At 43.1% G+C, this 23,938-nt stretch overlaps 1 protein-coding gene across 4 annotated transcripts in view; it reads left to right on the top strand.

The window, feature by feature from the left end:
- Nucleotides 1-23,938, top strand: part of CD200R1 (CD200 receptor 1) — a 75,525-nt gene that overhangs the window by 11,359 nt on the left and 40,228 nt on the right. The window lies entirely within an intron of this gene.

The raw sequence follows: 23,938 nt of genomic DNA, 5'->3' as shown, positions 1-23,938 counted from the left end.
AAAAGAGGGCAAGATCCACAGGCCGGTGCTCTCTGCCTGACCGGGACGGGACCCTGCTGCAGCACCTGGACCTGCCTGGAACGCCAGCCCTGCTGTCCGGAGGGGCTGAGAGGGAAGGGGGGGCTGCCCTGCAACCACTGCCCAGAGGAGCGGAAAGGGGGGGGGGTGCTGCCTGTGCCCGCTCCCTGGGGACGCTGCCTGCCCAGCCTAAATCAAACCGGACCAAAGCAGGAGCTTGCCCAGCCTGCATTCGCCACCTGCTTCAGGACACTCTCTAACTTTCCTGCCGGGCTCAACTCCTGCCCTTTCACTCCATTGATTTTACACTCATCCTCAGAGTGGGCATTTGTTAAGACCATAGTACCTTTGAATCCCTTTTCCAATATACACCTAGACAACCTCTCCTGAACCTTGATCCCTTAATTTGTGTTGCCCCTTAATAAAGCGATTAACTAAACATTGCTCTCAGTAGCGATTTGTGTGCGTGGTGGGAGGGTGTTCCAATCTGCCCTCTAAGACACGGTCCCGCAGCAGCTGCTCCTCTGGGAGAGGTGAATGCTGCGTGTGACCCTGGGGCTCATTCACAAACCTCTCCACACTGGGCGGGGAAGTCATGGAAACATCCTGACAGCCGGTAGCCCCCCAGTACCGGCCCGCAACACTTTCTAGCCTCCACATCCATCACGTTGGTTTTCTATTGTCTGTATCTCCCACAATGTTTCTTAGTCTCACTTCCTCAGTCTGAGATACAGTCCTATGGCACGAGATCCTCTTCCGCTTATAGGACAGGCAGATAGCTACTGCCTTTCAGTCTACTTTTACCTACTGGCTCTGGTTCCCTTTTTTGAAGCTATAACCAAAGTTAAAGGTTCCATCTATGGGAAGTTTTAAACATCTGTAAATGGTGTGACTGCACTAGCATGTAGATAACTGCCCCTGCTATTCCCTAATGGCTGTACGGGACTATGGCCTCTCCTCCACCGAGTGAGGACAAAACACAAGCTGCAAAAACTATCACCAAAGGGAAGCAGAAACGGGACTTAACAGTTACCTCATCAGTGGTTCATCAAGTCCAAATTCTACTCTAAGAGAGGCCACTATATATGTTTCAAAAGAATACCAAATGGCAAGAGTGGAAAAGGGAATTATTTTTAATGTACTTGTAGTTATTCTTTACTCCTTTCTGAGGCTGGTTTTTGCCCACAAGCATGTGTACGTTTTTCAAATTTAGGGTTGTTTATTAATTAAAGGGATTATTTTCTGAGAAAATAAAGGTACAATATATGTTTTCATACAGAAAAACCACATAAACAATAATATTTTGTGAGATTAATAGACATAGTAGATAATGACTTTTTATTATTTCCATTAGTATTGTCTTCACTCTCATAAAATCTTCCTCACCTTTTTTTTTCTTAGAAAGCAAAAAGTAGCTACAACAAAATGAACATTAAGAAACTCTGATGGCTGCTGACCATAGTATATTCTACTATATTCTATTCAGCATCTCCAGGAACACACCTATCCAACTCTGAGATGCTGAAGAAAGTAAATTCTCATAGAGACTCTCTAAGTTGAATGGGAAAATGTAATAGAATTCAAGAAGTTTATAATGAAGATTATTTCACACATAACTCTCATGGAACTGAAACAATATATACCTGCAAAATAAGAAATAAAAATTTCCCAAAGGTAGTCATGTATAGTCTTCACTCTACCTTTCTACCCTGCTTACCTTTTAGAAGTACTTGTGGTTTTCTTGTCAGTGATGTCTGTGTCAGTTGCTAAGACATGAAAGAGCTGTAATTTATTCAATGACTCAGATGATTTGTGTTTTTAATCAAAACTGTTTTCTTAACTCCCAGGTACCAGTTTCACAAGGCTGCTTGTGAGCCTAGCTACCATTAGTAATTGGGATTTTTCCAGGTGCCAGGGCAGGTGAGGTGATTAACACACCTTATTAAGCTGCGCAGGAGAGGAGGGGAAAGCTTCCATATGTGGCAAAAAGAACAGAGAGCTGAGAGAGGTAACATCTTCCCAACAAGAGTTCCTGGAGGATGTGGACACTTAAGAAGCAGCAGCTACATGGGTCAGAGCAACAGCTACCGGTAAGAAGAGTCTTTTTCTTTGCCTAAAACAGCATGAGATTTCTTTCATCATTAGTAACATGGAAACAGAAGTGTAGGGCTGGACATTGTCTAAGAGCATGTTGTGCAGTAATACCAAGGCAAATGCAGGTTAACTTTTGTGGTTTGGATTTTCTTGGCATGGCAACCTAAGCCTCTGACTCAGTGGTAGTAGCAATGACAAAAGGTGATTTACTCAATGGTTGTCTATTAGGGATGAATGAATCCTGGATGTATCTTTGGCATCACACTTGAAGATCCTCTCATGAGTTGTAGTATATTTGGTGTAATTGTGGGAAGGAAAACTGGGACTTTTAGGTACTCTGACTGAAATTTAGGTTTCCATACTTTTTTTTTTTTCCCAGATGACAGTATTTGAGCATTTGCTTTTGCTTTTTCAGTTTTTCAACAATTGTTTTTATTTTTCAGACATTTTTTTTTAAGGTGAATTATTCTTAAGACCTAGTTTAGATGGAAATTTGTTTTGCTAGCCCTAGTTAGTTAAAAATCAATAAAATGGCACTTTACCTATGACTGTCGTACTTCCTTGCCCCATTATTTTCTTCACAAGTTAGAATTAGCTTACTAGTCTGCTGATATCTTTCTAGCTAAGCCGCTTGAATACGATTTTAATGATTTGCTGAAGGTCAATTTCATTATTGCTCAGTTTACCTTTAAAACAAGCTCTTCTTTGAGAGAACTTGAATACTTTCATTGATCTTGTGTGCTTGACTTCTTGCCCGATGTCTTTACCATGTTAAACTTTTTCTTAGATTTATTTTGCAATGTGTAAGAGAAAAGTTAAGCAGTCAAATGTCCACTTGACATGTGAGCTCAAATGCTAAATCCTCTGCTGCCAGTGGTAAGCAGTTGGGCTCACAAATGAGTAGGAGCATAGTTACATGGGATTCTAACCAGCTGAATGGAATTACTTATTGAAGTAGTTACATAGAGGAATAGGGATCAAACACTGGGCCATAATGGAGAGTATCAGGGTAAACTTCTGACTGGATAATAAGTTTTCAGAGGTGATTTATGCTTTCTCAATGGACTTTTACATATTTTCCTGCCTGGACTGATGTTTATGAGACCTCTTTCATAAAAATGAAATGGAGAGAATGTGATCTAAGTTTCTTTTGATCATTTGTTAAAGGGTACTGAAATACGCACCTCTAATCAGGCAGCTCATTACTCTTGAATGTATGCAAAGCTTATCTGTGCACTTAAAAAATTAAGGAAAATGTGTATTACAGTTGCTGTTACAAACAATAACAGTGTGAAAACCATGTTGAGAAACATCAATTTGTCATCCTTCATGGGCCTTCTCTATATCTAGCACTGACAATCCCTTTACTGCTTGAGATGGACCTTGCACTCCTATCTACTCCTATTTAGTCCCTTTCTGGTTCAAGCTATTGGCTTGTTTTTACTTTGCTTTAAAATTTTTCCCTAATAATTTGTTTTATTTTCTCTGCCTCTTAATACACCAGTGTCTTTTTGTTTAAAAAAAAAATAAATAAATTGTACAATTACCCTGCTTCTACTTGCTCTTCATCCCCTTCATGAAATCATGAAATCTTCATCCCCATCATGAAATATATTGAATGTATTGCCAATTTGCTTTCCTGTGCTTGCTGTTCTGGATGCTTTGCATGTCTGGTTTTCATAGACTTTGCCTCTCTGTCCCCAGTAACATTATTCTCATAATGGCCATTAGTTTGCTCTTTAGGATCATAGAATCATCCTTGTTGGAAGGGACCTTGAAGATCATTGAGTCCAATCATAACCTAAATCCCCCAACCATAACCTGATTTACCTGTTCAGTGCTTAAATAATGTTGCTAAGCATTATATCTGTATTTCTTTTAAACTTCTAGGGACAGTGACTCCACCACCTGCCTGGGCAGTCTCCTCCACTGTTTAACCACTCTTTCTAATTCTTAGCCAGTCTAAACCTCCCCTGGGGTAACTTCAGGCCATTTCCTTTTGTCCTGTCACTATTCACTTGAGAGAAGAGGCCAACTCCCACCTCCCTACAACCTCCTCTCAGGTACTTGTAGTGAGCAATGAGGTCTTTCCTCAGCCTCCTCTTCTTCAAACTAAACAATCCCAGTTCCCTCAGCCTCTCCTCATAGGACTTATTATTTTTCTTTCACCAGCATGGTAGCTCCTCTCTGGACACGCTCCAGCACCTCAATGTCCTTCTTGCAGTGAGGGGCCCAGAACTGCACACAGTGCTTGAGGTGTGGCCTCACCAGTGCCAAGTACAGGGACATGATCCCCTCTCTACTCTAGCTGACCACACTATTCCTAATGCAGGCCAGGATACTGTTTGCCTTCTTGGCCACCTGGGCACACTGCTAGCTCATGTTAAGTCAGCTGTCAACTATCACCCCCAGGTCCTTCTCCACCATGGAGCTTTCCAGCCACTCATCCCCAAGCCTGTAGCTTTGCATGGGGTTGTTGTGACCAAAGTGCAGGATGCAGCATTTGGCCTTGTTAAACTTCATACCATTGGCTTCAGCCCATTGATCTAGTCTGTCCAGGTCTCTCTGCAGAGCTTTCCTACCCTCAAGCAAATCGACACTTCCTCCCAGCTTAGTGTCATGTGCAAACTTAGGAAACACTCCATCCCCTCATCTAGGTCATTAATAAAGGTATTGAACAAGACTGGACCCAAAACTGAGCTCTGGGGGACACCACTGGTGACTGGCCATGAGCTGGATCCAACCCCATTCACTACAACTCTCTGGGCCCAGCCAGCCAGTTTTTTACCCAGCTGAGAGTGTACCTGTCTATGCCATGAGCCACCAGCTTCTCCAGGAGAATGCTGTGGGACATGGTGTCAAAGGCCTTTCCGAAGTCCAGAAAGACAACATCAGTAGCTCTTCCCTCATCCACCAGGTGGGTCACCTGATCATAGAAGGAGATCAGGTTAGTCAAACAGGACCTGCCTTTCCTGAACCCATGCTAGCTGGACCTGATCCCATGGCTATTTTGTACTCACCATGTGAGTGCACTCAAGATGAGCCTCTCCATTATTTTCCCTGGTACTGAAGTCAGGCTAACAGGCCTGTACTTCCCAGGATCCTTGTTCAGGCCCTTCTTGTAGATGAGCATCACATTGGCAAGCCTCCAGTCATCTGGGACCTCCCCTGTTATGCAGGATCATAGAATCATAGGGGTTGGAAGGGACCTCGAAAGATCCTCTAGTCCAACCCCCCTGCCAGAGCAGGGTCACCTAGAGCACATCACACAGGAATGCCTCCAGACGGGTTTTGAATGTCTCCAGAGAAGGAGACTCCACAACCTCTCTGGGGAGCCTGTTCCAGTGCTCTGTCACTCTCACAGTAAAAAAAAATTTTCTGATATTCACCTTAAACCTCCTATGCTCCAATTTGTATCCATTACTCCTTGTCCTATCACTGGTCATCACTGAAAAAAGCTTAACTCCATCTTCTTGACACTCACCCTTTATGTATTTGTAAACATTGATGAGGTCACCCCTCAGTCTCCTTTTCTCCAAGCTAAAGAGACCCAGCTCTCTCAGCCTTTCCTCATAAGGGAGATGTTCCACTCCCTTAATCATCTTTGGCTCTGCGCTGGACTCTTTCCAGCACTTCCCTGTCCTTCTTGAACTGAGGGGCCCAGAACTGGACACAATATTCCAGATGTGGCCTCACCAATGCAGAATAGAGGGGGAGAGAACCTCCCTTGACCTACTAATCACCCCCTTTCTAATGCACCCCAGGATGCCATTGGCCTTCTTGGCCACAAGGGCACACTGCTGGCTCATGGTCATCCTCCTGTCCACCAGGACCCCCAGGTCCCTTTCTCCTACACTACTCTCCAGCAGGTCAGCCCCCAACCTGTACTGGTACATGGCGCTTTTCTTCCCCAAATGCAAAACTCTACACTTGCCCTTGTTGAATTTCATCAGGTTTTTCCCTGCCCAGGTCTCCAGCCTGTCTAGGTCTCTCTGAATGGCAGCACAGCCTTCTGGTGTGTCAGCCACTCCTCCCAGCTTGGTGTCATCAGCAAACTTGCTGAGGGTACATTCTGTACCCTCATCCAGGTCGTTGATGAAGATATTGAACAACACCGGTCCCAGTACCGACCCCTGAGGGACTCCACTAGTCACAGGCCTCCAACTAGATTCTGCCCCATTGACTACAACTCTCTGACTTCTTCCTTTCAACCAGTTCTTGATCCACCTCACTGCCTGATCATCAAACCCATACTTGATCAACTTATCTACAAGGATGCTGTGGGAGACAGTGTCAAATGCCTTACTGAAATCAAGATAGACCACATCTACTGCTCTATCATCATCCATCCACCTAGTAATTTCCTCATAGAAGGCTATGAGGTTAGGCTATGAGATTCTTCATACCTGGTTGCCATGTCCCCTCCCTCATCCAATAAGGGATGGAGATTTTCCTCTATCTCTTTTTGCTGTTGATGTAAAACCTTTTATTGTCCTTTATGGTAGTGGCCAGGTGGAGCTCCAGCTACTTTTGACTAATTTTCTCTCTATGTCCTCATGAGCTCCCTGTACTCATTTTGAGTTGGCCCGCCTTTCCTTCCAGAGGTGGTAAACTGTCTTTCTCCCTGAGTTCCAGCAAAAGCTCCTTGTTCAGCCAGGCTGGTTGTCTTCCCCAACAGTTTGTTTTATGGCACACGGCCTGCTCCTGTGCTTTTAAAACTTCCTTCTTGAAGAGCATCCAGCCATCCTGAACCCCTCTGCACCTTAGAACTGACTCCCAAGGGACTCTCCTAATCAGTGTTCTAAACAGGCCAATCTCTTTCCTTTGAAAGTCCATAGCAGAGATTTTGGTGAGCCCTCTCCTTATTTCACTAGGTATTGAGAATTTAACTATTTCATGGTTGCTAAGCCTGAAATGGCCTCTGACCTCCACATCCCCCACCATGCCTTCCCTGTTAGTGAGCAGCAGGTCCAGCAAGGCACCTCCCCTGGTAGGCTCGCTTACCAGCTGTGTCAGGAAGTTATCTTCCACACACAAGAAACCTCCTAGCCTGCCTGCTTGTGGCTGAGTTATTGTTCCAGCAGATGTCTTGTAGGTTAAAGTCCCGCACCAGAACCAGGGCTGGTGATTTTGAGACTTCTGGCAGCCACCTGAAAAATGTTTCATCTGCGTCCTCATCCTGGTTGGGTGGCCTGTAGCAGACTCTCAACAGGATATCTGCCTTATTTGCCTTCCCCCGCATCTTTACCCATAAACACTCCACACTGTTATCACTATAATTGAGCTCTATACAATCAAAGCTCTCCTTGCTATGTAGAGCCATCCCACCTCCTCTCTTGCCTAACCTTTCTGAAAAGCTTGTAACCATCTATTGAAGTATTCCAGTCCTGAATTCCATCCCACCATGTTTCTGTGATGGCAATTAGGTCGTAGTTACCTTGCTGCACAAGGGCTTCCAGGTCTTCCTGTTTGTTTCCCGTGCTGCTTTCATTGGTGTAAGTGCACTTGAGCTGGGTTATCAGTTTCATCCCTGACATGGGCACCACCCCTAGTCTCATCTGTAGTAAGCCTGGTTTTATCCCCTGCCCCCTTCCAACCTAGTTTAAAGCCCTATCAATGAGGCCCTCTAACTCTTGCCCTAGTACCCTTTTTCCCCTGCGGGACAGGGCCTTCCCATCCATTGCCAGCAATCCTGGTGTCCTGTAAATCAAAAGGTGATAAAAAAATCCAAAGTCCTGCTGGTAGCACCAGTTTTGGAGTCAGGCATTGATCTGTCTGGTCTCTCTTTTTACCCAGTCATCCTTCCTCAAGACTGGAAGGAGAGAGGAGAACAAAACTTGTGCTTGACTAGTCATCCTAATGCCCTGAAATCTTTATTATCCTCAAACCTCTTTTGTCCAACTCACCTACTTGAAACATCAAAAGAGGGTAATAGTCTGAGGGCCGTATCAGACCAGAAAGCTTCCTGGTTATAACCCTTACCCTGGCCCCAGAGAGGCAGAAGACTTCCTTGTGGGAAGGGTCTGGCTGGCATATAGGACCTTCAGTTCCCCTCAGAATGGAATCTCCTATCACTATTGCCCTCCTCTTGCCCTTCTCAGAAGCAGTCTTAATATGAGGAGTTGGTTGCTTCAGCAACTTCATAGAAACAGTCTTATTGTGTGGAGCTGGCTGCTTCAGCAGCTCCCTGGATGGGGCTTTTTTAGCATCCCCACTTGTCTGGTCCCTGATCTCCAGAGCCCTGTCACTTCTGTAAGGGTACTTGAGAAGGTGGGAACTCTCCTGATGCCCCAAGCAGGGAGTGCTTCCATTCAACCCCTATCTTTTCTTTGTTCCCATCCTTCTGCCTGGTGACAAGAGGGCTGGGGATCCTCTAGCTCCCGTGGAGCCTCCACCTGCTGCCTTTTCCCTAAGGATGGCAGGGTGTGGCTCCACCAATCTATTGCCCGTTAACATTCCCTTATGGTCCTTAACCTCTCACCTTCCTCTTTAAGCTCAGCAACCAGGCTGAGCAAATCATTTACCTGATCGCAGCCTGTCCTTGATTATTCTTGTGCCAAACACTCTGCCAAACTGTTTTGTTGACATGGAATATAAAAATCCTACACTCTATTGCTGTTGTGTGATTGTTATGGTTTGGAAGATCCTGGCATGGTGTTGGACACCTGTAGGGGTGTCCATAGAGGGTCTCCATAAGGTGAAATAAGGAGAGGTAGTGGGTGAAACATGGACTAAAGTATGCTTATGGGGAAGTGTTGCTGTTAATATTGTGGTAAATGGATGAGGGGTGGTTTGTGTGCAAATTGTTCTTTTCTGCGTGGTATCATGCTGCTATCCTTAATTTGATGTGGGTTTGTTGTGAGGGTTTTCTGTGCTGTGAAGGAAGCACGTAAAAACTCTTGTGCTGAATGTAGATTTTGGTAATGACTCTATTGTATGTGACTTGCAGAGGCCAGGGGTGGAAGGTTCTGGTGTGGTGGGTGTCTCGGTAGCGGGGGAAGGGCCTCAGGAGCGGCTCCCGTAAGAAGCTGAGAAGCTGCCCCTGCTCCAAAACCAGCTAAGGGGCCATTAGAGGGACAATAGATGCGCCTGAGCGATTAACAGACGACATGGCAGTCTTTCCCCTGGCGCCGAAGTCTTCCATCACGCCATGGGTTCAAGGAAACTTCTGCTAGGGCACCTTTTTCCTCTTTTTCCTCTCCAACCACCAGCAGGGCTCTACTGCTTCAGCACAGCTCTTCTGCCCCCCAAGTCCTTCTTGGCTCAGGTGTTCCATCAATTCTCTCGCATGTGAATCGTTGAGGCGCATCTATTGTCCCGCTAATGGCTCCTGGGCTGGGTTTGCAGCAGGTGGAGCTTCTCAGCTTGTTACGGGAGAACCCTGGGGCGCTTCCCCTAGTACGAAAAAACCGCCAAACAACAATAGAGAGAGATGCAATTAGAATTGAATTGAATAATGTCCTCGTAGTTTCAAAGAGTTACTCTAATCCCTAGTATGTCACAGCCCTCTTGATAAGGGAAAGAGATGATATGCAAGAAAGGGGTGGGATTTGTAGTTGTTTCTGCTTTTCTCATGGTTGTCGCCCCTGCAATCCCTTTACAAAGAGAAATTTCTCTGAATATTGAAGACAAAAACACTGGTACAATAAAGCCGATGTACATCATGTATTAAATGTGTTGCATGAAATAAACCCGGAATGCTGTGTTACAGGGTGTGAATCTAAAAATAAAGTATTAATAAAATGAAGGTAGTTTGGGCATTGCAGAGTAGTGCTTCTGGCTTGCTGGAAATTCCCTGATGTGTTATTTAGGTTTTTATAATGGTAAATTTCAAGATGCGTCAATAAAATAGGGACCAGGGTAAAAAGGAATAGGCGGTGGCCAGGGGGAGGGGAATATAGGGGGTTGCCCATACATGTACTGGTACATGGGGTTGGTTGTCCCCAGATGCAAGACTCTACACTTGCCCTTGTTGAATTTCATCAAGTTTCTCCCTGCCCAACTCCAGCCTGTCCAGATCTCAACCTTCTGGTGTCAGCCACCCCTCCCAGCTTAGTGTCATCAGCAAACTTGCTGAGGGCACACTCTGTTCCCTCATCCAGGTCGTTGATGAAAATACTGAACAGTACAGGTTCCAGTACCAACCCCTGAGGGACTCCACTAGTCACAGACCTCCAACTAGACTCTGTCCCATTGACCACAACCCTCTGACTTCTTCCTTCAACCAGTTCACAATCCACCTCACTACCTGACCATCAAGAGCACACTTCCTCAGTTTATCTACGAGGATGCTGTGGGAGACAGTGTCAAATGCTTTACTGAAATTGAGATAAACCACATCTGCTGCCCTGCCATCATCTATCCACCTAGTTACTTCCTCATAGAAGGCTATGAGGTTGGTCAAACATGACTTACACTTGGTAAAACCATGTTGACTGCTCTTAATGACCCCCTCATCCTTGATATGCCTAGAGATAGTGCCTAAAGATAGATAATGCCTAGAGATAGAGATGAGCTGATCTCAGAAATGATGCAGATATGATGATGCCTTAAGGTAAGGGAATAGAATTAAATTATCACAAAACATTACTTTAAACCCTGTAATTCCATGGTAAATGAGGAGTAAGTTTATCAGACCTTTAGTTTTAAATAATAGAAAAGCATTCACTTCTCTTCCTCCCACACCTGTCTCAAGGCTATTAAATCCTGTACCTTTCCTTTTCTCTCTCTCTCTCTGTACTTGCTTATAACCTTCTCTAGCTTTTCTTCCAGTCTCAATACCCTATATTCCTTGTCTGTAACAAGGTAGCAGTCCAAATACTTCAGCTTTTGTCATGAACCAGTGACAGTCTTGTACATGGCTTTCATTTTGGGATGCAGGCATTAGAGAGGCCATCTCTTGTTATCACAGTAGAAAATTTCCCTTGTGAATTCCACACTGGGAAAGTTAAGGCTGTTGGGTTTTTTATTTTCTTTTGCTTCTGATACTTCTGTTTCCTCCTTGACCATGACATTACAATGAACACTCATATTTGCTAGTAATTCACTTGGTTAACCCATCTCTGTCCTTTGCACATTGGTAAAGGTTTATGTGATGGAGATTAAAGATTTTTGTAGCCTTTAGATCCAGGCTCTCATCCTCCTTACCTGGAAATTGTTCTCTACCGGTAATACAGTGTGTCTATCCTGCTGATTTGAGAAATTTAGTTGGAATGAGCAGAAGATAAATGACTTTCTGAAGCAGAAGATGGAGTATGTCATAAGATACACAGAGCTGTACCTCCAGATGATGTAATTGATCTCTTGCCCTTCTAAAAAAATAGTATTGACCATGCTGAGGTTCAGTTACTCTTCACTTGACAAACAAATTGTAACATTTGTTCTTTTAATTCAGTACTGCTTTGAAGTATACCCCAGTGTTGTATACCAGAAACACACAAATGTCCTAAGATCTATAATCCATTAAAGGTCAAAAATATATTTGCAATATAAGAGGAGAAAGAAATAAATGTTATGCTTCCTAAAGATCTTTTCTGATAACTCATATCTACCAGTTACAACCTCTGCTGTCTTTAAATGACAAAGCTCTGATTCTGCCTTTACCAGGTATTGAGCGGTGCCTTGTTTTGCAAGTATTTCTGCTGACAATTTCTTTCATGCTTAGGAGAATCTGGACCTCTTATTTTATGTCTTGCTGTCTTCTTCCTCTACTTTTATAAAACTTCAGCTTGCAAGCCCAATATCCTTATGTGCAACAGTAACATTTATCTTCCTGGCAATGTGTTATTCTTAGGAAATGTTTCTAATCAACTGATTCTCTAGCTTAAGGATCGTGTTAAGTAAACAAAAACTAATTACAAGCCTGTTGTAGCAGAATTAATCTCACTCCTTTCATTGAGTTACTCTGAAGGAAGACCACTTTTTTTCCCCCCTTTTTCTTTTTTTGCAGGCAATAAAAATATTCCAGTAAAGATCAATCTTCTGAATAATCTTTTAAATAAAAAAATATAATAAAACACCTTGATAAATACATAATTCTAGGAAAAGACAACCTGAGCATTTCAGATGTGGTATGGTTTTGCTTCTAACTTCAACTTGTTTTATTGCAAGATATTTGTGTAATGTATTTACATTTAAAAAAAAACTATGTCAAAATTATGACAATTATGAGCTTTAACAATTATTTGGACTGTGCTTAATAACTGACATCTGGATGAGGTTTTGGTGACCTCTTACTGACTTTTTCTGTATAAAAATTACATATACAACATACGTACAAACACCAAGCTTCAAAGCCAGATGTTTTGACTTTGCTTTTAGGGGGGTTGGACTAGATGATCTTTCGAGGTCCCTTCCAACCCCTAGGATTCTATGATTCTATGATTCTATGATTCTTTAGAGGGCTTCCTGCCTTTCTATGGAGTTTGTAGATGGTAAAAAACTAAAATACATTTGTAATTTTGTGCTGTAAGAAATATGAAATCTACTTCAGACTTAGAGCACAGGGTAAATATGTGGAGTGAAAGATACAAACTTCATGGTCTAACCAAAATGGAACCATGTTTCTGCCGAAAAGAATTTAAAAATATTCTTAGATTTACCATTCATTCATGGTCTGCAAATTGTCAGTCTAAGACAGTTAAGTGGGCTCTCCATTCACAAAGGAGGCATGGGTAGGCTATCTCCTGAATAGCCGTACTAGTTACTCTTTTCTTACATCTGAAATATGTATATCCTACCTACCTTGTTGTTTTGTATATATAATGCTCAAGTCATGTCCTTGTAAAATAATCGGCAGTGGTTGCTTCTCATTTTCTTGCTTGTGGTTTTAGTTATTAGAATATTCTAAATGTGAGTGAAACAAAAAAATTCGGAGCTTCCAAACCCCCTTGCTTTCTAACACTCCTCACCGCAGTGGGAGGCTGGTGCGGCTGGGTAAGGATTCCGAGATCAAGATCCAATAACAACAAACAAGCTGTTATTGAGCAGGCATTCTTTATTGCAGCGCTGGGAAGCACTGGGGAATTATCCACCATGAGTGCTCCAACCAGTCAGTGAAACACCCCTACTAATATACACCAAAAACATGCATATTCAGTTCCATGTCAATGAGTTCCCAGAATTCTTCTACATAGTAATTTTATTTCCTGGAATTGGCTATTATGTATGCTGGAGGGTCTCCTGTGGGGTTCTTTGTTGATTCTAGTCCTTTGTCGTCTTTGTCCTGCCTCTGTCCTGGTCCTGTCTCCAGTCTCCCGCTGGTAGATTGCCCAGGTGGGTCAGAATCGCATCAGTGTGTCTGTAGGTGCCCAGGGTCTTAGAAGACTTGATGTTATCACAACCTACAGGATGCTTGGCATAGTTGACTGATAGTTTCACAAAGCACCTTGTTTTAAAAGCAACCCTTAGTATAGAAATTCATTATTTTAGTAAACTTTTATTAGGCTATATTTCTATTGAATTTACTAACGAATATTCTATGATGTATCATGAGGAAGGTCCTCTGTTTTGTTATGTTTTGTTTTTATTTCTCATCCCCACTGACTTTACTTTCATTGGTACTGTAAATCTGTAAATAAGCAAACAGAGATAAAAATCAGTTTGTGACATTCCAGAAACACATCAGGAACAGCTGCATCCCTAAGGGGCTTGCAATTAATAAAGGTTTAGGAGGAAAGAAGAGTGATGTTCATTATGAACTGAAGGATTGAAACATGAAAGTCAAGTATACATGTTCATACACAGTAGTGACTGGCAGGACAGGCATTTAGACCAATATCTTCAGAGAAGCTGACATCTCCTCTTACTGTTACAATAATAAAAGTGAATCTAAAACAATCAAATAATTATAACATTTTTCCAAACTAACATATAAAAATTCATCATTATCCATGAGAGATTTGATAGATGGTTGAAACAGGGAACTGGTCATATATTGCAGGGTTTAACAAGGTCTGTTAAAACTTAGCTTTAATGTCTGAATAGTTAGAAAATAATTTTGGAAAAGGAAAATATAAAAAAATACACTTTTTAAGGGTTATATTTTATAATCTTTTTGGCATATATTAAACCAATGTTTCTTTAGGAGTGTTAAAAATTCAAAGTGAGAAATTATCACTGGGAGTGATAAAAATTTCAGGTGAGAAATTATCACTTTTTAGCATTGCCCTCTGGCTTGATATGCAATGCCAAGTATGCATATGTAGAAATCCTAGCTATGTGTCTGATATGCTTTGTTCAACACCTGATAAGAAGCTCTGATCTCTGCAAATAAAACCAATGGTGGCACTGACCTTATCAAGACAAAAGCTGCTCCATTGCTTTACATTTACCAATGTATTTGTTATTTATCAATGACTCTTTATGGCAGGAGTGTAGGAGAGTAGTCAGCAATATACATTTTTGGTTTTACTGGCTATGTCTTTACTTAATAGTGAGTAGCATAATTATCCCCAATGATTGCAGCTCCTTTGAAGTTAACATGGGAGATAACCCATTTGTTGGGAAACCCATGGATGTTCTGCACTTGAGAACTACCTTCTAGTTTTGGCCCATCTTGTCTAATGATTTAAGTTCTCTTACAGATGTGGTGAGGAAGGAATATACAGCACCTAACATGCAGGGATTTCACGTTTTGAATGGGGCTTGCAGAATGTTACTCTATGGCATGTAATAATGTTAGTATGACTCTGTCACCTAGCCACTTTTCTTTCCTGGAAGTCCCAAGAGTTGTGGATTGTTTAATGCTAGCTACGCAGTTTTCAGCCATGTAAACTCATATTCCAGGAGGCTCTTAGAGAAGAACATAAGCATATACATATTCCTGTTTCTGCATATTTTTTAAGAATATTCCTCTGGTATAATAACCCTGAAAAAGGCTGGTGGAATGGATATGGGTTAGCACTATGTATATCTCATTTTTAAAAGCCACAGAATCAGCCACTGTGGTCTTGTAATAAGTCACTTCAATAGTATTGTAGACCTCAGTGTAGTAAATTGTGTTTGAAAGTTATGATAGAGGTTTCAGAAGGGTTATATAGCCAGATTTTATTGGTCTAGTGTTTGAATGATTTGATTTCTGAAGAAAATGTAAAAGTCTTAGACTCAAAAATGTTGACTGCACTAGGACTTAATAGGGACAGGCAATTCTCTGTCATCAGTATCTAGTGTTTACTTGGATGCAGGTATTAGAAATTCAGATTTAAATACTCAAACACTTAGCTAATTGTAACAGCATAAGTAAAGGTAGGACATGATTTAATCTCATTTTAATGAAAATTTTCCCCAGTGTCAGCCTTATCTTTTTTAAATACTCTAGTATTAATTATTTCAATTTTTTAGTGTTCAAAAATTACTTGGCTGAATAAATGGCTCTCTTAATTGACTAAGTAGGACTGAACAAAGTTTAAATATTGGAATTTACAGCTTTTAAGGTGTAAGAGACAAATATTTGTGTTTTTATTATTATATATAATACTCCTTCAAAAATTAAGATTACTTAAGTTTTGTTTCTGAGGTAAACAAGAACTCATCAAGACACAACAAATTAATATGGAGACCTGGTGCAGTGAAAGAAGTTACTCCTTGTTTAATTACAGAGTTAATGAAGTATGAAAATTACAACATTTAATACCTTAAATGAAAGCTGCTTCAGGGAATGCTTCAACACTTTAAACTAGTATCTCACAATTTGATCTGACATGACTAATTCCAGTATCACAGTGTAGCTGCCAACTTTTCAAACTTGGTGAATGAGTTCCTGGTACTGCTATTGAATTTGGAGGGAAACGGATGGTAGGACATTCTGCAACAATCAATGTGACAATTATAAACATTCCTGATCAGGTAATTTTTATGAGCTGCAAAAATTTAAATGAAACTCTCCCTAGAGTGTATGTTTCCATACTATATTACTGGAACATGCTTTATTTCAAAGAGGAAGAGAAGTATAGGTTTAGTGACAGAGCATAAAGTAAGCTGTGGGCATGTTTGATTTAATATTTATAGTATTTCCTACTTCATTATGTCATTGGCTTCCCAGCCAATCAGGCGGAGCCGTTCCTGCCGCCCGGGCGCGGGTCTCCGGGCGGGCTCGGTGCCGGCAGCGCTGCTCTCCTGCAGGACCTGCTCTGGGATGCTCTCTGCTTCAATCCACGTTTGCCAGGTATTTCCCTTCTTTTCACTTCCTTCTCCTTCCTCTGTTATTGTACTACTTTCTAAACCAAATAATAATCTAATGTGGCACTTACACAGTTGTCAGTTCTCAAGGCAATTATGTATTCTGTGTATTATCGTTATTTGTCATATGGCTTTCTACACCTTTAAAACTGTGACTTGTTCTTCATGGACGATTCAGGTTTTGTGAAGTGCTTAAGGCAGTGGAACTGGGTATCGTCAGGATCTTATACACCAGTCCATAAAGGGTGGATACCAAGAAGATGGAGACTGTCTTTTCTCAAGGAGTCACATGGAAAGACAGGAGGTATTTGGTACAAGTCACTCCTGGGGAGATTCCAACTGGACTCCAGAAAATTTTTCATCATGAGAATAATCTCCAAAAGGGAAGTAGTGGATTCCCCTGCACTGGACAGTTTTAAGACTCAGCTTGACAGGCAAGGTGCTGAACCATCTCATTTAAATTATATTATTACCTAGAAAGGTTGGACCGGATGATCCTTGAGGTCCCTTCCAGCATGGCATTCTATGATTTCAGGTACCGTGTGATTTACATTCATTTATCTCCAGTTATCATTGATTTTCATTGATCTATTTATACACATACAAAAAACTAGCACAAGAGGTTAATTTTTTATCATGAAGGCAAAAATTCTCCAGCTTGATATTTAAAATGTAGATTTAGGAATTTAATGACTGGGGGGAACGGTCCATCTTCTCTTCCCCCCATGTAAGACTAAACAAAATGCCTTTCAAGCCAGCAAAGCAAGAGGGGCGTCTTTTTACTGGTTTAGCCAAGGACAGACTGGAACAGGCCCCTTGCTCTACCAAATAACTCCACAGCAAGAAAAACAGCACAAGGGTTACGATAACTGGCAGAAAAATGGACAACAGGTTAAAGATGCCTCTGACAGAGCATGTACCTGGCCAGTGCTAACTGGCTAATTTGAACAGTGGTACCACTCGAACAGTGATTTCTGATCTATAAAAGAGGGCAAGATCCGCAGGCCTGTGCTCTCTGCCTGACTGGGACGGGACCCTGCTGCAGCACCTGGACCTGCCTGGAACGCCAGCCCTGCTGTCCGGAGGGGCTGAGAGGGAAGAGGGGGCTGCCCCACGACCGCTGCCCGGAGGAGCGGAAAGGGGGGGGGTGCTGCCTGTGCCCGCTCCCTGGGGACCCTGCCTGCCCAGCCTAACCCAAACCAGACCAAAGCAGGAGCTTGCCCAGCCTGCATTCGCCACCTGCTTCGTGACACTCTCTAACTTTCCTGCTGGGCTCAACTCCTGCCCTTTCACTCCATTGATTTTACACTCATCCTCAGAGTGCGCATTTGTTAAGACCATAGTACCTTTGAATCCCTTTTCCAATATACACCTAGACAACCTCTCTTGAACCTTGATCCCTTAATTTGTGTTGACCCTTAATAAAGTGATTAATTCGTAAACTAAACATTGGTCTCAGTAGCGATTTGTGCGTGTGGTGGGAGGGTGTTCCAATCTGCCCTCTAAGACACGGTCCCGCAGCGGCTGCTCCTCTGTGAGAGGCGAACGCCGCGTGTGACCCTGGGGCTCATTCACAAATCTCTCCACACTGGGCGGGGAAGTCATGGAAACATCCTGACAGCCCGTAGCCCCCTGGTAATGGCCCGAGACAGTGGGAAAGGCCATGCTGCAGCAGGTGCACCTCAAAGCAACTGTTGTTGTGGATAAGTTGATGCTGCAACAGGTATATGCCTGAAGGACAGAGCAGTAGTTGTCAATGCAGACTCCTATGCTATGTTGAATGGCATCACACAATGGCTCTGCCAAGGGGAGTCACTGAACTGGGAAGCAGGCAGATCACCAGTTTGGAGAACTCAAGATTGGCAACTGTTGCTCAATATAGACGGAAAAACAGCAGTCAAGATGGAATACATTGTTGTTTTCAACAGTGTCCTGGTCTGAGCCAGGATAGAACAAATTTTCTTTCTGTGATTTTACTTTTCAGTTAATTCCCTTCTAAGTAGCTGCAGTTGCTGGTCTGAGCCAGGATAGAACAAATTTTCTTTCTGTGATTTTACTTTTCAGTTAATTCCCTTCTAAGTAGCTGCAGTTGCTGAAATTAACAGCATGTTTCTCAGCCAGTGTCTGCCTTTAGGACTGACAAGGCTCCACGTTTATAGTTAGGGTGAGGGAATGGTATGTAGAACCAAGGCCACTGCTTGGTTCTGAAGAAAACATCTTATGCTCTGTAACCAGAAGGGAGTAAAGAGGTCACACCTGAGACCCTGCTTTGGGGAGGAGTGGACCAGACAGGTGACCAAAATTAACCAAACGAAGTATGTCATCCCATATACATCATACTGGATAGAAGTTTGAGGGATCACAAGGGGCTTGCTCTCTTCATCCATGACCATTGTCCTGGGATGGTTTGATCTGTACATCTGCCTTTGACCCTAATCCCTGTGTTCCTGCTCCCCAGCATTCCTGCACCCCAGCTCCCATCTGCTGCTGACTCCAGGAGTTGTGTCCAGGACTTTTCCAGGGCCTGTCCTGCAGCTTCAGTGGTGATGCGGGCATTATTGGGGGGTGGGGAGAGAGCACGATAGTGCTTTTGTGTATATTTGTGTATGTTTTCATATATTTAATTACTTTTACTTTTCATCGCTACTGTCTCATTAAAGCCGTGTAGTTCAGTTTCCAATCCATAGGAGTCTCTCTCCCTTATTCCCTTTCTTTTCCCTATATGGCAGCCCAGGTGAGCCTTCTCAGAACTCTCCCTGCTAGGCAGCGAGGCTGCATGGCAGTGATCTCCCCTTGAGCTGGGATGCCTCTCAAAGTCAGATTCCTTACCTGAGACTAAGAGATCCTTTCTTACCCAAGGTGGAGAACCACTTTTGCACAACAGATCCTCATCCTATCACAGGGCACAAGTGACAAGAGGTTGTCTCTGCCTTCTTGATGCCCAGCCCTCATGTATTTATAGACATTAATTAGATCCCCCCCTCAGTCTTCTCCTCTCTAGACTGAAAAGCCCCAGATCTCTCAGCCTTTCCTCATTAGACAGGTGCTCCAGTCCCTTAATCCTCCTCATAGCCTCTGTTGGACTCTCTTGAGTAGATCCCTGTCCCTCTTGAACTGGGGAGCCCAGAACTGGACACAATATTCCAAGTGAGGTCTCACCAGGGCCGAACAGAGGGGGAGGAGAACCTCCCTCGATCTGCTGGACACTCTCCTCTTAATGCACCCCAAGATACCACTGGCCTTCTTGGTCACATTGTTGTCCCATAGAGAACTTGTTGCCTACCAGGACTCCAAGGTCCTTCTCCATGGAGCTGCTCTCTAGCCCATCACCTCCTAGCCTGTACTGGTGCATTTTGTTGTTCCTTCCCAGATGCAGGACTCTGCATTTGCTCCTGTTGAACCTCATTAGGTTCCTTATTATCTTCATTAGTTACTTTGAGATTAAGCAATCTTTCATTGTTAAGTTTTACATTTTAAAATTTTTGGATCCTTTTAAAGTCAATAATTAATGTTCTAAATCTAGTAAAACTGGGTGATAAGTAAAGTTGCCAACATTTAAATAGTTAACCTTTATTGATTGACTTGACTACTAGTAGTACATTTTATTGTTAAGATACCTTTTGCATTCTAATTTCAACATTCTGCTCTGATTTTCCAGTTTCCTCACAATTTGTCTGTGCTTGTGCTTACTGTAAAACATTTAAGACCTTGGTGCTGTTTGCAATAAATCTTGTTCTATACTTATACATCTCATCTGCTGTCTCGCCCAGTTCAGAGCAGATGGTCATTAACTAAGGGAATTATATCTCTGTGTATATATCAAAGGATGGGAAGAAAGGTGGTGATTAATGAGGATGTACTGGATAGTGTGTGACCTGTGCGTGATGTAAATGGTAGGGAACGAGGTAGGAGAATGTGCTGGTTTGGGCGAGGGTAGAATTAACTTTCTTCAGAGTGGCTGGCACGGGGCTGTCTTTCGGCTTTGTGCTGAGAACAGTGCTGCCAATGCAGAGATGTTTTAGTTACTGCTGAGGTGCTCACACAGCACCAAGGCCTTTTCTGCTTCTCACCCCGCCCCACCAGTGAGCAGGCTGGGGGTGCGCCAGAAGCTGGGAGGGGACACAGCTGGGACAGCTGACCCCAGCTGACTGAAGAGATATTCCACACCATATGATGTCATGCTCAGCATATAAAGCTGGGCAAGAAGAAGGAAGGGGGGATGTTAGGATTGAGGGCGTTTGTCTTCCCAAGCAACCGTTAGATGTGATGGAGGGCTGCTCTGCTGGAGATGGCTGAATTCCTGCCTGCCATGGGAATTAGCAAATCAATTCCTTATTTTGCTTTGCTTATGTGCGCATCTTTTGCTTTACCTATTAAACTGTCTTTATCTCAACCCATGAGTTCTCACGTTTATTTCTGATTCTCCTCCCCATCCCACCGGGGAGGAGTGAGCGAGCAAGCAGCTGGGGGGACTTAGTTGCTGGCTGGGGTTAAAGCATGACAGCAGGAAAAGACTGCTTGCCTTTTTACCTTTTTATGGTTTGCGGGGGTTTTGTTTGGTTTTGGTTTTGTTTGTTTGTTTTTAATATACCAGGTTTAAACTATAGTTTTCCTTCTCAAAGAAAAAAATTACCAATCCATCAGTAGGGAAAAAATTTCTAATAAATTCAGCGACTTCACTAACTTTTTGCCACTCCCAACCACCCTTAAAGAAGGACTGACTTTTCTAAGTTTCAGTCCTTTTCCAGCATGCAGGCTTAACTGAGAGACCACAAACTGACCACAGACTAATTTTATTTATTTTTTGTCATTTGGTGAGTCTGCACCAAAGGGTTATGTAGAACCCTTCTCACATTCTGTTCACTTGTAGAATTCTCTGTGTCACCAGCTGTATCTCTTCCACGTTACCACTATTTCAGTGTTACAAGTGCCTATTACAAGTCTCCTCATATCCCTGTTATTGCAGTTTGAATATGGTGAATGAAAACATAAGGAGACCAAAAGATGCTCTTGCTTCACAGTGTATTTCTGAAGCTTGGCATGAGGATGTAAAAACCATGTCATCCACTGACAAGCTATCATGCCAACCTGTAGAGCATCCTGCTTTTTTTCTACATGCTATGATTCATACAGGTGGAAAAAGCAAAAGAAAATGATCAGGAGTATATGTTTCTCACAATGACTTCTCATTTCATGTGTATAAGCACACAGACAAAGATACAGAAAATGACATATATTGGTTTCCCTAAATCTACCTGCTCTAGGTACAATAAGACTGGATTACTTCAGAAAACCTTAAGGAGAGTCTGCATCCTTTTTCTCCAGTCTCCATGAAGAAATAAAGTGTCTGTTATAGTGCAGAGCACTGGCAAACAGAGTTCTGTCCTGCCAGGTATTTTCAGGTGGCTAGAAAAAAACTCACTTTAAGGCAAGAGGATGGTTCAAAAGGAAAAGGACACTACAGTAGACAGAACTAGAAATGAAAGAAAATTCAGCCTCCCCTTTTTCTGTAGCTTGTTGTATTAGTAAGATTTGTACATAACAAAACACTGTTTCTCCTTGGGCATTTTGTGCCATAAGAAACCAGCCTCAAAGTCCTCCCTACCCACCCCACTGCCAGCAGCTTGTTCCTAACTCCATAATGTCCCTATCACTGACTGACATAGGGCAACAAAGATGATTGAGGGATTGGAGCATCTATCTTATGAGGAAAGGTTGAGAGAGCTGAAACTGTTCAGCCTGAAGAGGAGAAGACAGAGGAGACCTTATCAGTGTCTATAAATATCTAAAGGCTGAGTGTAAGGAGGATGGAGTCAGACCCTTTTCGGTAGTGTTTGGTGACAGGGCTGGAACACAGGAAGTTCAATCTGAACATGAGGAAAACCTTCTTTACTGTAAGGGAGACAAAGCACTGGAACAGGCTCCCCAAAGAGGTGGTAGAGTCTTCTTCTCTGGAGATATTCAAAACCCATGTGGATGCAGTCCTGCTTTAGCAGGGGAGTTGGACTAGGTGATCTCTAGAGGTCCCTTCCAACTCCGATGATTCTGTGATTCTGTGACATTTGCGCAAGTTCATGCAGCTGGTGCATGAATGGAGATAGGGAACTCAACAGGCAAAATGAATCAACTGCGTTATCTCATTTACCACAAGACTGCCATAATATAGGGGAGACCACAGGGGTGGAAAGGAATGGCCAGGGACAGTGTAGGTGAGGGCATCTGCTTAGATAGCCTGCTTAGTCCCCTCTTAGGGGCTGATGGTGGTCGGGTGCAAGAGTGGAGGTGTGTTCCAGTTAGAGGAAATACCTCTGGTGGAAGAGAAACCACAGAGCAGACTGTGAGGGATGATGGGAATGCTCAATCTTAAAGGCTCCTCTAAAAGGTGAACAGACAGATATTTCTACTTCACCCCACTCTTCACAGTTTCCCCCATACTGGCACAGTGATGTTCTGCAAACGCAGGTTTAGAGGCTTTGTTACTTTCCCGTCCTGACACATGTTCAGACAGAGGATTTGCCTTTAAAGAAGGGGTCACAGCTTATTAACATTTTTTTGGGGAAAAGCTGAGGTCATACCTGGACAGTGCTAACACCCTGTCAGTATTGAAGGTGAAACATGTTTCCTCCAGTTCCCTAACATATAATGTACATCTTATCTTCACCCAGCTGTACAAGAAGTGAAAAAAGAAGACATAGTCATTATATCTACTTTCACATGCTTTCCCAGACTGACAGCACAGGAAGCGTGGTGCTGTGGAGAAAGATCTCCAGCTCCAAGAAGCTAATAATTCAGGAACAGGCAGATCAGGATGAGCTGGCACAGCAAATAGCAATGTTGACTACTGAGAGTACAGTGACAAGGTTCTCCTTCTTCTCAGCTGGGCAAGACAGCCACTTGAGCAGTAAAAACAAGTGTGGTTGGCAAGAGTTTTGTTGGAAGGATTGTGTGAGCCTCTATGCTACTTGCTATTAGAGGAACAGCTGAGGCAGACTGCCCTACAGGAGCAAGTAGCTGTTGAAGCTGGAGATCAGGGTAACATGCACTGATTGCTTCTCAGCACACTTGCATCAGGAACAGGGTGCTGACCATTAGCTGGATGTAAAAATGAAGGAAGAAAATTCCCTGTAGGATTTACAGTACAATTGCATTAGCCCATCCCCAAGAACTGGAGATCTTCAAGAAAAACAAGACCAGGCAGGTGATTGCTCCCCCAGATTTCCTTATCAAGAGGTCACACAGCAAACTCACAGCAGAGAAAGCACCAGAATGACCTTTTCTGGTCCACTGCTGGACAGAAAGAGAGGGAAAAATTGAATGTTGTGGGGGTTCGGTGTCTTAGGAGGGGGAAGGGTGTGTGGGTGGAAGGTGGCAGGGAACAGCTTCGGAAAATGTTCAGCTTTTGCTAGAAAAATTACAAACCCTAAGCTAGAGGTTTCTAACTACACATCATAGAATCACAGAATCCTAGGGGTTGGAAGGGACCTCGAAAGATCATCTAGTCCAACCCCCCCGCCAGAGCAGGGTCACCTAGAGCACATCACACAGGAAGGCGTCCAGGCGGGTTTTGAATGTCTCCAGAGAAGGAGACTCCACAACCTCTCTGGGCAGCCTGTCCCAGTGCTCTGTCACTCTCACAGTAAAAAAAAAT

Source organism: Apus apus, chromosome 1 (genome assembly GCF_020740795.1).
Source record: "Apus apus isolate bApuApu2 chromosome 1, bApuApu2.pri.cur, whole genome shotgun sequence".
Classification (NCBI taxonomy): domain Eukaryota; kingdom Metazoa; phylum Chordata; class Aves; order Apodiformes; family Apodidae; genus Apus; species Apus apus.
The sequence above is the reverse complement of the archived record's forward strand: the minus strand, read 5'-3'. Positions and strand labels throughout refer to the sequence as shown.